Source organism: Hydra vulgaris, chromosome 02 (genome assembly GCF_038396675.1).
Source record: "Hydra vulgaris chromosome 02, alternate assembly HydraT2T_AEP".
Classification (NCBI taxonomy): domain Eukaryota; kingdom Metazoa; phylum Cnidaria; class Hydrozoa; order Anthoathecata; family Hydridae; genus Hydra; species Hydra vulgaris.
The window spans coordinates 68,831,271-68,846,165 of NC_088921.1; the positions used below are offsets into that span (position 1 = coordinate 68,831,271).

A 14,895-nucleotide genomic window follows, 5' to 3' on the forward strand; every position below is an offset into this window, starting at 1 on the left:
AACCAAATTTGATAGTATTCAGTAGTTTGTTTTTGTAATTATGTGTAACAGACGTTCAATAGGAGACATATTCAAACCAAAAAATCAGCTACTGACTGTAAACATTAAGGAGGAAATTTTATGGTTTGGGGGTGTTTTAGTTGTAACAATATGGGTCCTATTCATCACATAGAAGGTATTGTGGACCAGAGGTTTTATTTAGACATTATGAAGTATGTTATGCTGCCACTTGCAAACTATATAATGACTCGGAAATAATTCTTACAATAACATAATGATACTAAGCGTTGTGTCAGGAGTGTCAATGTGAAGGAATATTTTAAATCACAAAAATTTAAAAATCTTTAATGGTTATTGCAGAGTCCATGTCTCAGTCCTATTGAGGAACATCTTTGAGAGTGCATCATCCGTCATTTAGTAAATTAGAAACAAATCCAACAAAGACCATTTTTTAGCTTTTAATAAAGTTGTTGGCATAATATTTCTCAGGATTTTTTATTAATTTAGTAGATTGCATGCCTTGTTGCTATAATGCTTATGACAAATGCAAGTACAATTAATTACTGTCTCATTGAAACGATTTTATCGAAAACTTGTAAATTTTTGATTTTTAATAAAAACTTTAGCTTTTTTGAAATGAATATTATTCAAAAATTTTTTTTAACTTTTTAAAATTTTTTTAAAAGTTTTGCATGGAAATCTTTTCAAAAAAAAACAATTAAGTTTTAATTAACCGTAAAATTAAACTTTTGTTAATTTTATTTAGAACTGAAATATAAAGAACGCATTTGGCATAAAATTTAGCTTTTTTGATAATGCTTGTGATAAGTTATGCGTTAAAAACTGAAATAAATCTCCTATTTCTAAATTTTGCACGCAACTGTTTACAGGCTTGCCAAGAAGGGGCAAAGGAGACATTTTGTGCCGGACTGCACATATTCAAGGGGCGTTAAAGAAAAAGAATGTACTTGAAAAAACATAGGTCTTTTATTTGAATATAAAAGTGGCGCAATAGGCAAGTGACAGCGTATAGGCTTTTGGCGATACTAACTATGCATATATATATATATATATATATATATATATATATATATATATATATATATATATATATATATATATATATATATATTTATATATATATGTGTATGTATATACATATAAGATAACGTAGCAATATAAAATAACAGTAAATATATTTATTTATATAAATATATATAAGTAAATGCATATATATATATATATATATATATATATATATATATATATATATATATATATATATATATATATATATATTTATATATATAATTTAATATTGCAACTCTGAGTTTCATGTGTTATCACAATCATCAGGCAAGTTGTATTGTATTTTGTTACGTCATCTGGCTATTTGCCTTACTGACGCCCTCATAAGTTTACAAGGTAACGTAAAATTCAAAAAGTAAAAGAAAAACAAAATTCTATCGGAAGTATTTTAGATAGTTTCGTGTGTAAGCGATTATTTTTAAAAATTATTGTCATTAATTATTTTCAGTTTCATGGCTTATACTCATTTGATTATAAAAATTTCAAAAAGTTTTTTTGTTTAAAAAGTAAATGTATAAGACCTCTTTTACAAAGAAATCTTTCTGACTTATTTATAGTAAATAAAACTATATTAGTAAGCAAAATCACTGAGAGAAAATCAAATTAAAAACGAAATAAATATTAAAAAAAAAAGGAAAAATTATTCAAAATTGTTCCCCGTCCAACCCCGTTTGAACGATTATTTTTGCCATTTTGTTTTAGTAATACCGTTTCGTCTGTCACGTTTTTTTTCTATTTGTTTCTGTTTAATTGGAGTTTGCGGGTGTGTTCTTTTTTGATCGTTCGCTTGCTCCATCGCCACATCGTTCTCGTCGTTGTTGTCGTTGTTATCGTCGCTCGATGTTTCTCCATTTTTAAACTCGTTTTTCATAATTAAAACTTCTTTTTCCTTTTCCTTTCTCTGACTCTTTTTTGATTTATATTCCATATACGGATCCTTGACTAAGATAAGATTTTCAATTGGATGCACACTTTTCAGTTTTTCTTTTTCCAAGCGTCTCGCATCGTCAAAGGCGCTTTCAATTTCGTGTTGTATATTTTTTATTTTATTTTTCACTTCTTCCGGTAAACTCAAGTTAAGTTGGTGTTTTAAAGTAATAGTAGAACTATTTTTATTTAAGGAATAAATTGAGTTTTTTACCTCTCCTCTAGGTGTTGTCATAACTGCTGTTGGCTTTTGTGATAGTGGAGTAAAAGCAAATTCGGGCGCTTCGCCTTCATTATCAATGAAACTTTTACTAAACGTAAAATCAAATGATTTTTCGACTGTTGTTGGGTCTCTTATTTCATGGTTGTTAGTTGGTGGAGCACATGCATTTCTTGGTATATGTTTGCCTTGGCAGTTATTACAATAAAATTCTTTTCCAGCAAAGTTTAGATTAATTTTCATTCCATTGATTTTGATATTGTGTGGTAAATATTTTACCATTGTATTGAGCTTAACTCTAAGAAGTCTCCGACCATCCTCGATAGTCTAGTCAAAGTCGTAAGTTGTATGTTTGATTGAGTAAATTGTGTCTGTGTAAGGAGTAAGTTTATCGGAAAGTTCAGCATCGGTGACTGTAGGATCGCACTTAGTTGTTATTAAAAAACCTTCTTCTCTTCCCTTGAAAACAACGGGTTTCTCGCATTCATTGATTGATTGATTGATTTAAGAACTGTTATCCACCTACCATCTCTATGGTAAGTAATATTTTCAATTTTGTTCCTTCCAATCTTTGCTGCTATTTTCTCGCTAAGTTCTTTGGCTTTCTCCGAGATATATTTTAAATTACTGACTTTAGAATAATCCAAACGGGTTCGGAATTCAACTACACGATCTCGTAACACCTCTACTTTGCTTGTAACACTAGCATAAGACATAATAAAAAAACTAATCGCCAACTAACATCAGGCAAGTAGTGAAAGTTTAATTTTGCTACAATTTGTTTAGTGGACGTTACGGTTTATATTTGTATTTTGGATCGTTACGGGACGGAAATTGATTAGTAGTTAGGTTAATAATATGATTAATTTGTTTTTAGTTGGCTAATAGTTGTGAAATGGTTATATGTTTAATGTTGCTTAAAATATTTTTTATGTATTAATGTGTATTATTTGTGTATAAAAAAAATCATAAAATAAGAATTAAAATTGATATAAAAATATATATAATATTAGGAAACATATTACAAAAGGTGTGTATGTGAGTAATTTATTAGTTAGCCTGGAGATATATGGAGTAGATTATTATAGTTATTTTTATTTATAGTTGTTAGCCAGGTTTGTAGCGAGCTTTGCAATTTTTTAATAAGAATTTATTTTCGTGGCGGCACTTTGATATAATTTCGGTTCTCTTATTCAACAGTTCTTCAGGTTTTGGATTTGATATAATACTAAATTTTTCATACAGACATAGTGGGCATCTTTTGGAAATATTCGAATAGGGGGGTACTGACTTGAGAACAGACCATCTTAGCATAGGGGTTTCATTAAAATTGTTTTATAAAATCCCAGACATAGTTTGATAGGGCGGTAGAACTTTGTATTTAATATTATTGAATGATGATTTGTGGTATAATATATATATATATATATATATATATATATATATATATATATATATATATATATATATATATATATATATATATATATATATATATATATATATATATATATATATATATATATATATATATATATATATATATATATTTATATATATAGGATCATGGCACCCCCTACCGTGAAGAAGCACCTACCGTGGTTTTTAAAAAAATCAGTTTTTTATGTTGTTTTTTTTAATTTAATTTTTTAGTATTGTTTTATACAAAACTAACTTATTTCACTAATAAATATTTTTTTACAATTTTTTTTACATACAGTGTTAAGAAAGTTCTTCTAATTTATAACGCAATCAAAATGTCTGTAACAAATGATTTTAAATCGTTTAGTTGTAATTTTTCAGCATCTGATGAAAAATTTGATCCAGATATTAATTATTTCAATGACATTATTACGGATTGTTCTTATTACTATCCTAACAAATTAGAAGAATTTTTTTATAATTATACAAAAAGCAATAAGTTTGATCAACTAAGAATTCTTCATATAAATATTAGAAGCCTAAACCGCAATTTTGAAAATCTTCTCATTTTGTTACAAGAAACCAACAATTTTTTTAATATAATTTGTTTAACCGAAAGCTGGATAACTGAAAAAGATTTAAAAACTACTTCAAATTTTAATCTTCCTTACTTTGATTTAATTTCTCAAGAGAGACTTATCAATAAACGCGGTGGAGGAGTTCTTATTTATGTAAAGAAAAATATTGCGCATTATATTAGGAATGATTTGAGTGTTGACGGCGACAAAGAAATTTTAACTATTGAAATTCTAAACAATCAATCACAAAACATTTTACTGAGCTGTTGCTATAGGCCCCCAAATGGTGTGGCCGAGAACATGAGCACGTATTTTGAAGAAAACCTTTTCAAAATAGGCATTCTTGAAAAAAAAAAGAATTTTATTCTAGGGGATTTCAATATGAATTGCTTCCATTACTTTACGGACATTAAAGTTAAAAATTTTTATGATTCTCTTTTTGAAATGGGAGCCATTCCTTTAATAAATCGCCCTACCAGAGTAACTCCTAAATCGGCTACTCTAATTGATAACATTCTAACAACTGATATTTTTAACAGTGACTTAAATAAAGGTATTTTAAAAACAGACATATCTGACCATTTCCCTATCTTTTTTATCATAAACAACTCTAAAATTATGACCAAAACTAACATAAAAGTTAAATTACGCAACTTCAACCAAAAAAATGTTGAGCAATTTAAAACACAATTATCATTACTTCATTGGAAAAACATCGACTTTAGTGATAACGCAAACAAAATTTACGATGATTTTTTTAATACATTTTACTCAGTTTATGATGCCAATTTTCCTTTACATGAAAAAACATTAAATCAAAAAAACATTAATTCTCCCTTGATTACCAAAGGTTTAAAAAAATCATCAAAAGTTAAGCAGAAATTATACATAAAATATCTAAAAAACAAATCATTCGCCAATGAGAAAATATACAAAGACTACAAAAATCTTTTTGAAAAAGTTCGAAAAAACTTAAAAAAACATTACTATTCTAAAATTCTCAATAAAGCCAAAAATACTTGTAAACGCTCCTGGGAAATAATAAAAGAAATTATCGGTAAATCAAAACCGCGCTCAGGTTCCCTGCCACACATGATCAAAGTAGATAACAATAATATAATTAATTCTCAAACAATAGCTCACGAATTTAACAAGTTCTTTGTTGAAATTGGCCCTAAACTATCTAAATTAATTCCTAACACTGAAACATCATTTAAAGATTTTCTAGTACCGATGGATAATTGCATTCACTCGGATGAGTTATCTAAAGAGTTACTATTTGATGAGTTCGAAAAAGCCTTTAAAACACTAAAAAAAAATAAAGCAGTTGGACCGGACGAAATCAATGGTAACATAATTTTAGATTGCTTTGAACAATTAAAATATATTCTTTTTAAAGTCTTTCAATCATCAATCGAACAAGGAGTCTTTCCTGATCAATTGAAAATTGCTAAAGTTATTCCACTATTTAAAGGTGGTGACAAATCTGACATTAGTAATTACCGGTCTATTTCTATCTTGTCTATATTTTCAAAAATACTAGAAAGAATCATGTTCAATAGAGTATTTAATTATTTTAGTTTAAATAATTTATTATACAGCAATCAGTTTGGCTTTAAGAAGTATAACTCAACCGAGCATGCAATTATTCAGTTGGTACGTGAGATTTCCAATTCTTTTAAAAAATCTCAATTTACATTAGGAATTTTTATCGATCTTTCAAAAGCATTTGATACTGTGGATCATGATATTTTACTTTATAAACTTAACTATTACGGAATAAATGAAAGAGTTAGTAAATGGTTTCAAAGTTATTTATCCAACAGAAAACAATTTGTTTCTTGTAATGATCTTAATCATACACAGTTTTTAAATGTTTCCTGTGGTGTTCCGCAAGGTTCCATCTTAGGCCCTCTTTTGTTCTTATTATATATCAACGACTTGCATAAAGCATCAAATCTTCTAAGTATTATGTTTGCTGATGACATAAACTTATTTCTATCTAACAGTGACATCTACCTACTATTCTCCGTTATGAACAAAGAACTTCAAAACATATCTAAATGGTTTAAAATTAACAAATTAACATTAAATGTAAACAAAACAAAATGGATTTTTTTCCACCCGCTCTCCGAAAAACGTTCTCTACCCCAAAATTTACCAAAAATTTTTATTGACCATAATGAAATAAAAAGAGATTCTGTAACTAAATACCTGGGGGTTTTCATTGACGAGAACATCACATGGAAACATCATATTAACTATGTCTGCTCGAAAGTTTCAAAAAGTATTGGAATTCTATATAAGGCGCGTACTCATTTAGATAAAAATAATTTAACTAAACTTTATTATTCTTTTATTCATAGTTATATAAGTTATGGAATTATTGCCTGGGGTAGTACTGATCAAAGCAAGTTACAATGTCTCCATCGCCGTCAGAAACATGCGATCCGTGTAATTAATTTTGCGGATCGGTTCTCAAATTCCTCAATATTTTTCAATCAAATGAAAATCCTCAATGTTCATAAACTAAACGTATATAAAAATTTATCTTTTGTTTATATGTGGAAGTATGATTTATCTCCTTTAATTTTTAAATACCTTTTTATTTTGAAACCTTTAAGCAAGTTTAACATGAGGAATAATAACTATTTAAATAAACCACTCTGTCGAACAAAGTTCAATCAATTCTGTATCACTTATCGTGCAGCTCATCTCTGGAACAAAATTATTTTGGCTAACTTCGGCTTACCCCTAACTTATTCTGTTTTTAAAATTAAATTAAAAGATCTCATTCTCTCTATTGAAATTATCTTAGAATATTTTTAATTTGTCTTATGATATATAATAATTTTGAAATGTATGTTCAATCTTTGTTTTATACTTGTTGACAATTTGTTTCTATTTATCTAAGTACTATTTTAATATTTTCATGTTAATTTTTTACGTTCTCTTATTGTAAAAAGGCGTTTTTATAATACTTTATGTACTCTGTTTTGTAAAAAGCTTCTGACGATAAGATCATTTGATCTTCTTTTAGAAGCCTTGTTTGTATTTGAAAAAAATATGTAATTTATATATATTACGTCAAATGTAAACAAAAAAACTTACGAAAAAAAAAAAAATTTTTTTCAAAAGATGTATTTTTAAAGATTTGAGATGTTTTTTTACCCGCATATGATTTTTTATTGCTTTCTTAAGAAAATCTTTAACAGTGAAAAAAAGTTTGTCTAGTCTTTTTACGGCTCAAAACTTATATAATTTTTTTGATAAAAGTTTAAAATAGTTGTAAAAACATTGAATATTTTAAATTTTATCAAAAAATATTAGTACTTTTTGTATAACATTGTTTAATCTTTTACACGGTAGGTGAGCACGAAAATTATAATAGTTAGCACTTACGGTTTATAAAAATATTTTTTCGGATGCGTTTAATTTTGTGAAGTTTTCTCTCTAAAAAACTATTTCAGTTCAACTCAATTTCCAATAAAAGGTAATTTAACCCAAGGGAGTATTTATTTGATATGTTTTTTATATTTTATTTATTGTGTGAAATGAATTCGATTAGAAAGATGCAAGGTTCAAAAAAGAAAAAAATATTCGAAAAAAGCTTTTGTATTCAGAAGAACAACTGCATGCAGCACTTAGAGCTTTAAATAAAGGTGAAAAAATTTTATGCGTCAGCAAAAAGTTTAATGCTCCTGAAAGTACCTTACGCGACAAATTATCTGGTAAAAGCCAACCCAAACGGCAAAACTCTGGCTTTAAATCATATCTTGGAGAAGAAATAGAGAATGAATTGTTTGCTTGGTTAATGCAGTGCGCTAACATGGGTTTTGCGATTACAAAAAAGTTATTAATTGAGGCGGTACAAAAAATAGTTAAAGAGCGAGGTATAAAAACACAATTTAAAAATGATATCCCAAGTAAAAACTGGTTTTATAAATTTATGCGTCGTCATAAGGAATTATCGCAAAAACGAGCAGAGCATATTAATCGAGCTAGAGGTCTTATAACTAAAGCATCGATAATAAAATGGTTTAATGAGATGTATGAATTATTAGGCGATGATGCGCAATACCTTAATGATCCATCTCGTGTTTTTGATTTAGACGAAACTGGTTTCGAGTTAGCACCAAAAACTGAGAAAGTAATTGGCATTAGAGGAAGAAATGTTTATGAAAAATGCAACAACAGCGATAAGGAAAACCTTACAACTCTATTTTGCGTAAACGCAAATGGTGAATTTGCACCATCATTAAAAATGTACAAGTATGCTCAAATGCTAAAAACTATTGCTGCTGCTGCACCACCAGGTTGGGGATTCGGTAAAAGTGACAGCGGCTGGATGACCGCCGAATGCTTTTATGAGTACTTCACAAATGTGTTAGTACCATATTTGAAATCTATTTATACACAATTACCTATATATATGTTCATGGATGGACATCGCTCGCATCTGTCTAAAGAGCTCAGCATGTATTGCTCTTTGGAAAGAACTCATTTGATTTCGTTGTTTAATTATTTAATTTTCGGAAAAAACTTAAATTTAACGATAGCTCCAAACAAACCATAAATTTAATAGAAGCCAACGATAATGTATTGAACAATGAAATCGATAAAGAATCGTATTTAGATATTAGCAGTACGTAAAATGAAATCGTATCTAGTAATGTTAGCGAATTTGGAAAAAACGTAATAACTGATGAATCTGGTGAAAGTAAATCAGCAGCAGGTCCACCAGATTCAAATAAACAAATTATAAAAGATGTAAACCCATTACACGACTTTCTTTTATAACCAAAACAACCAATCGCGAAAAAAAGGCTGAAACAAGTTGAACGATTACCGAGCGTTGTAACTTTATCCAAATAGTTAGAGATTCAAATAACTAGAGAAAATGCAAAGGAAGAAGAAGATATCAAAAAAGTTGAACGTAAAAATAAAGCTGCTGAAAAAAAAGAATTGAAAGAAAAAGAAAAACAAGAAAAATCTAAAAGGAAACAAGCTGTAACAAAAGAAAATAAAAATAAAAGACAAAAAACAAAAATATTAAAAAAAAAAATTTAAAAAGAAAAAAAGATTAAATTCAGAAAAAAGCTTTGGTGGATAATTTTATAACCAATGTCTTCTTTGTTTTGTAATCGTAATAAATTTATGTATTTGTTTCTTGATTTAATTATATAAAAGTAAAATTAAAATATACGATTTTTTTTCATACACGGTAGGTGCAGAATCGATTACGGTAGGTGGTGCTTTATCACGGTAGGTGAAGAAACGTACTAGATCTTACAAAAAATTTAAAATAACATGAAAAAAATAACTTTACTCAAATTCGAATTATATAATTTAGTTAATAATTGAGTATAAAATATTAATTCGAAAACCCTAAATAAAAATCTGTTATGGTTTTGGAGTTAAGAAGTTTTGAAGTTAAAAGTTTTCTTAAAATCGCGGTAGGTGGTGCCATGACCCTATATAAATTAGTAAAAAACACTTGTCTAACTTTTTCTTCTTCTTGAAGTTTCACCATTGCTGGACAAACCGCAAGAGTCATCTTCCGTTTGATCACGCGATGGTTAAACTTCAGGTAGAAGAAAAAGTTAGATAAGTGTTTTTTACTAATTTATATATATATATATATATATATATATATATATATATATATATATATATATATATATATATATATATATATACATATATATAAATATATTTATATATATATATATATATATATATATATATATATATATATATATATATATATATATATATATATATATATATATATATATATATATATATGTATTTATATATATACGTATGTATGTATGTATGTATGTATGTATGTATGTATGTATGTATGTATGTATGTATGTATGTATGTATGTATGTATGTATGTATGTATGTATGTATGTATGTATGTATGTATGTATGTATGTATGTATGTATGTATGTATGTATGTATGTATGTATGTATATGTATATTTATATTAGGGTGTTTCAAAAAGAAGTCATGTCTGAAAAAAAAAAGCGTAAAAAGCGTCCCTCCAGGAGGTTAAGGAGGCAATTTTTTTAGCGTTTTGTACCATTCAAAAAACATATTGGAGAAAGTTTTAACATTAAAATGTTTAATTTTTTTTTTTTATTTCTTTTTGTAAAGACCTATTTAATCTAAATAAAACGGGGCTCTATTCTCCAAAAAAAAAAAACTTCTTAAAACTGATTTAAAAAATCCTAAATTTAGTGTTTTTTGGATTTTAGAAAACCCATAAATATTAAACAATATTTTTTTGAAATTCATATTAATAGGTTTATTTTCGATTAAGTTTTTGATGCAGTGCTATATTAAATTAATTTATATTCAGCTACAGGGTTTATTCTAACAAATAATAAAAAGAGAGGGCCTGGGAATAAATAATAAAGGAATGGTTAAATTTTTTTTTGTAATTAAATATTCAAAACCAGATGGCTTTTTGTGAAATGAATAAAATAAAAAAATTTATAAATCTACAAAAAATTTCAAATCCAAAATAAAATTTGTTTCAAATTGAAATACAGTAATCCTAGTAAGCTTATGATCATCTTTATTAAAGCTATCTACTAAAAACAAAGCAATTTTTCAAATTAAAAACAGATTAAAAATTTGTTTAACAAATAAGTATAAAATAAAAAACTAAATTTTTTTTCTGCTTGCAGCATTTTCATAATCAATTTTTTTCTGCTTTTTCTGTTTTTCTTGTAATCATTTGTAAAGGGAAGGGTGTCATACCTTTTCTCCTCAGAATTTGATCTGTTTATTAGGTCTTGAACTAATTTTACCGCCCTCTCAGAGCAGTCATTAATAACATCAAGTCCATTTACTGCTGCTCTAAATTATAGATAAAAATCATTGAATTTCCAAGAATCTGGTGGTGTTTTCATCCATTGAGTTTCTGCTTTTCCATGTCTAAGCATATAAAAAACTAGCCACGACTTGTCTATTATTAATGGAGCTAAACTAGGAGGCACATCTTTACTGAAGTTAAGGCTTTTTAATATAGCTTGGTCTATTATTTGGCGCTCCAAAGAGATATTTTATTCGGACATCTTTGTAAACTATACAGTTTCTTGGCCATATCACTGCGTTCCCTACATTCTTCATCTGCTAGGGAGAAAACTACCAAAGTATCCAAATAACAAGTATGTCTGAGAATAGAGCTTGCAACAGGGTGGAAGCCAAGTATATTTCATTCTTTAAACCTTTTCATTTGCCATTAAGCTTTCATATCCTAGTAGTATTAATAAACATTTTGAATCATTTTAAGCAATAACAAGCTTTCCAACCTCTCAATAAAATATTAAAAGACCATATATTTGTGCTGGTGCGAAAGAACTTTTCTAACCACTCTGTATAGAAAAGAGAAATGATCAAAACCATGCCAGTTATTTCTTCTTTTTATTTGTTTGTCAAGTTTGGGATTTCATTCATTTTTTTTTTTATTTTTGCCGTTGAATAATATATACAGTTTCGAAGCATATAAATAAAAATAATTATTGGTGAGGCAAGAAGAAGACTTTTAGCCTTATCACCGAGCCCCATTCTCACGTATTTACAAAAACCGTAATATTTAAATATCTATAGTTAACAAACTATTTATTAAAAAGAATATAAAAGTAAAATAGATAACAATTCGTTGTCTTTTAAAGAAAAATTTAAAGAATTAAAATTTAAGAAAAAGAGTAAGATCAAGTGAATAAGAAAAAATAGATAAGATATTATCATTTGCTTAAAACTTAAAAATTTAAGCTAAGATTTAAAAATAAAAAGTAAATAAGTTAATATACACCATAGAAATAACATAAATAAGTTGGTATACTTCATTTTTATACTTTTATTTTTTATTTGTTTTGTTAAACGGTGTTTTATAATCGAGGTACCTTATTTTATTTGTATGAAGGTTTCCTTAAACGGTATTTACTTTTCATTTTATATTTTTTTGAAATAATTGGTTTATAGTTTTTGTATTGTTAAACGGTTTTCGGTGACAGGATCTTACGATCTTCTTCGAGTTTCCGTGTTCTTCATATATTATGTACCAACAACAATTTTACCAGAAAATATCGTCAAATGAACAAAAAAAAAAAAAAAAAAAAAAACGAAAATAAATTAGCATAACTAAGGTAATAATAAAAAAATGTTGATAATCTCAGTGACATAATTTTTGTATTAATTGTTTTTTTGTATTTGAGTTTTAACTGAAAATAACATTTAAAATCGGATATATTAAAATCCATAAGTAAGAATGCCTGTTTTGATTCATTTTTAAACTGCTCTATACTAGTTTTATGTGTATTTACAATTTTGGGAGACATTTTCCACAAGTAAGGTCCACGATAAAGAACTGAATATGAAGTTAGTTTTGAATTATATTTATAAGTTGTTATTTAAAAAGTTTGTTGAATATTTATGAAACTTCTTTTCACAATAGGACTTAAATATTTTAGGAGATAATCCTATAATTATTTTATCCATGATCATTAAAACTTGGTGAAAGTTGGATTTATATATATATTTAATGCTCCAAGAATACGCGGAAGAGGCTCACAAGATACAGTTCTATTAGCTCCAAAAATTATTCTGCACGCGTGTTTTTGTTTACAGAACAATTTAAGTTTGAATGGTTTGTACTTGCCCATGCAATATTGCAATCAATTAAGTAACAATGAATAAAAGAGAAATATAAATTTCTTTAAAAATGTTTAATCGTATATATCATTGCTAAATTTTTTAATATTTTGTTTTCAATACTTTTTATATGTAGTTCCAACTTTAATGTTAGTTTAATGTTAGTGTTTTGATTATTAGATTAGGCAATTTGATGGGAATATTTTTTGATTTATTCACTTTGTGGAACAAAATAAATTTAGTTTTATCTACATTTAGAGAAAGCTTATTACTTTTAAACGACTCATTAACTTTCAATAATTGTTCGTTTGTTGTTTCAAATAATAATATCTCTGTGGGAATAAAAAAGATTGAAGTCATCAGCAAATAGAATACATAATAGATCTGCTGCTAAATTTAAATCATTAATGTACACTAGGAACAACAGTGGTCCTAAAATAGAGCCCTGAGGAATCCCACAGTTACGGCAGTCGGGAACGTTTTTTTTTTGTTCATACACTATAAATTGTTTTCTATCGGTCAAATAACTTTTGAACCAAAGTAAGTTGTTATTTTTTACCCCATAGTGTTCGAGTTTTTTTATTAGTATATTATGATTAACGGTATCGAAAGCTTTTGACAGATCAATGAAAACTCCTAAGGTAAAGTAGTTACTACTGAATGCACCTGATATTTGATTGACAAGTTTAACCACTGCATGTTCCGTTGAATTTTTTTTTTTGGAACCAAACTGTTTTGAATACAACATGTTGTTTTCTGATAAGTGATTAAAAAGCCTACTGTACATTATTCTCTAAAGTAATTTTGAAAAACAATGTAAAATAGATATAGGCCTATAATTAGAGATATTTGAGTCATCACCGGACTTAAATATCAGCGTGATTCGTGCAATTTTTAGCTTTTCAGGGACAATACCTGTTTTAATTGAAAGAATAAATATGTGAAATATGTGAATGTGATTAAATATGTGAAATGTGATTAAATATGTGAAATATGTGAATATGTGAATAACGAGGGTTCTATTTAATCATACACTGATTTTACAACATTAACGTTAATTTTATCAAATCCAGTACTTTTGTTAGTTTCAAGCTAAAAAAAAGGCGGCTTGCAATTCAATTAGTTTTAAATTAGGTTCAACCATAACTTTATCGTAACTTTTTTTAATAAGATTCAAATGGTGTTGAATTCATAGGAATTTTCAATACCAAAATCGGACTAGTATTAGTAAAGAAGCTGTTTAGTTTTTCAGCAATAATTGATTTATCAAAAATTGTGCTTTTATCAATTGTTAATTTTTTGTCAGAATGTTTATCGCATAACTATTTTTATCGATTATTTCTTTAATTACACTCCATGTTTTTTTAGGGTTTTCGGTGGCTTTACTTAATAGTTTTGCATAATAAAGCTTTTTTGAGTTCCTTTTTGTTTTTTCAAATATATTTTTATAATTTTTATGCCATTTCAAGTTTTTTTTTTCAAGTACTTATCATATAACTTTTGTTTTCTTTTCGAAGATTTTAGTAACCCGTTAGACATCCATAGAGTTAAAACAGTTTTGGTTTTTTACAATAATTTTTTTTTCAGGAAAAGCTTGATCAATATGCTTGCAGAATTGATTTAAAAAAGATTAAATGCGTTGTTAACGTCATGTGACTGCAATACCCCAATCAACGTTGTCTCTTAAAAGATTTTGAAACATTTTTAATATAATGGATTGAGAAGGAATACTGTTAAATAATATATTATTAGTAACTAAGAATGTTGGGAAATGATCCGATAAGTCAGTTTTGATTATGCCTGTGTAAAGACGGTTATTAAGGTGGTTATTAGTTATTATATTATCAAAAAGTGTAGAAGAGTAGTTAGTCACTCTCGTTGGCTTGTTTATTGACGGAATTAATTTATTTTGAAGAAGAGTATTTATAAAATTGTTAACATTGTTATTGGAAGCATGGTTTATTAGGTCTATGTTAAAATCCCCAAC

General features: G+C 27.1%; 1 protein-coding gene across 3 annotated transcripts in view; it reads left to right on the top strand.

Annotated features, from left to right (window-relative positions):
• Positions 1–14,895, top strand: part of LOC105843513 (uncharacterized) — a 57,334-nt gene that overhangs the window by 9,956 nt on the left and 32,483 nt on the right. The window contains exon 1 of one of the 3 annotated variants that reach the window (XM_065791797.1): positions 12,081–12,193. The exons of the other annotated variants lie outside the window; for them this stretch is intronic. The gene's annotated coding sequence lies outside the window, so the exon portion shown is untranslated. Of the gene's footprint in view, positions 1–12,080; positions 12,194–14,895 lie in introns of those variants that run through there. 3 annotated transcript variants of the gene reach the window in all.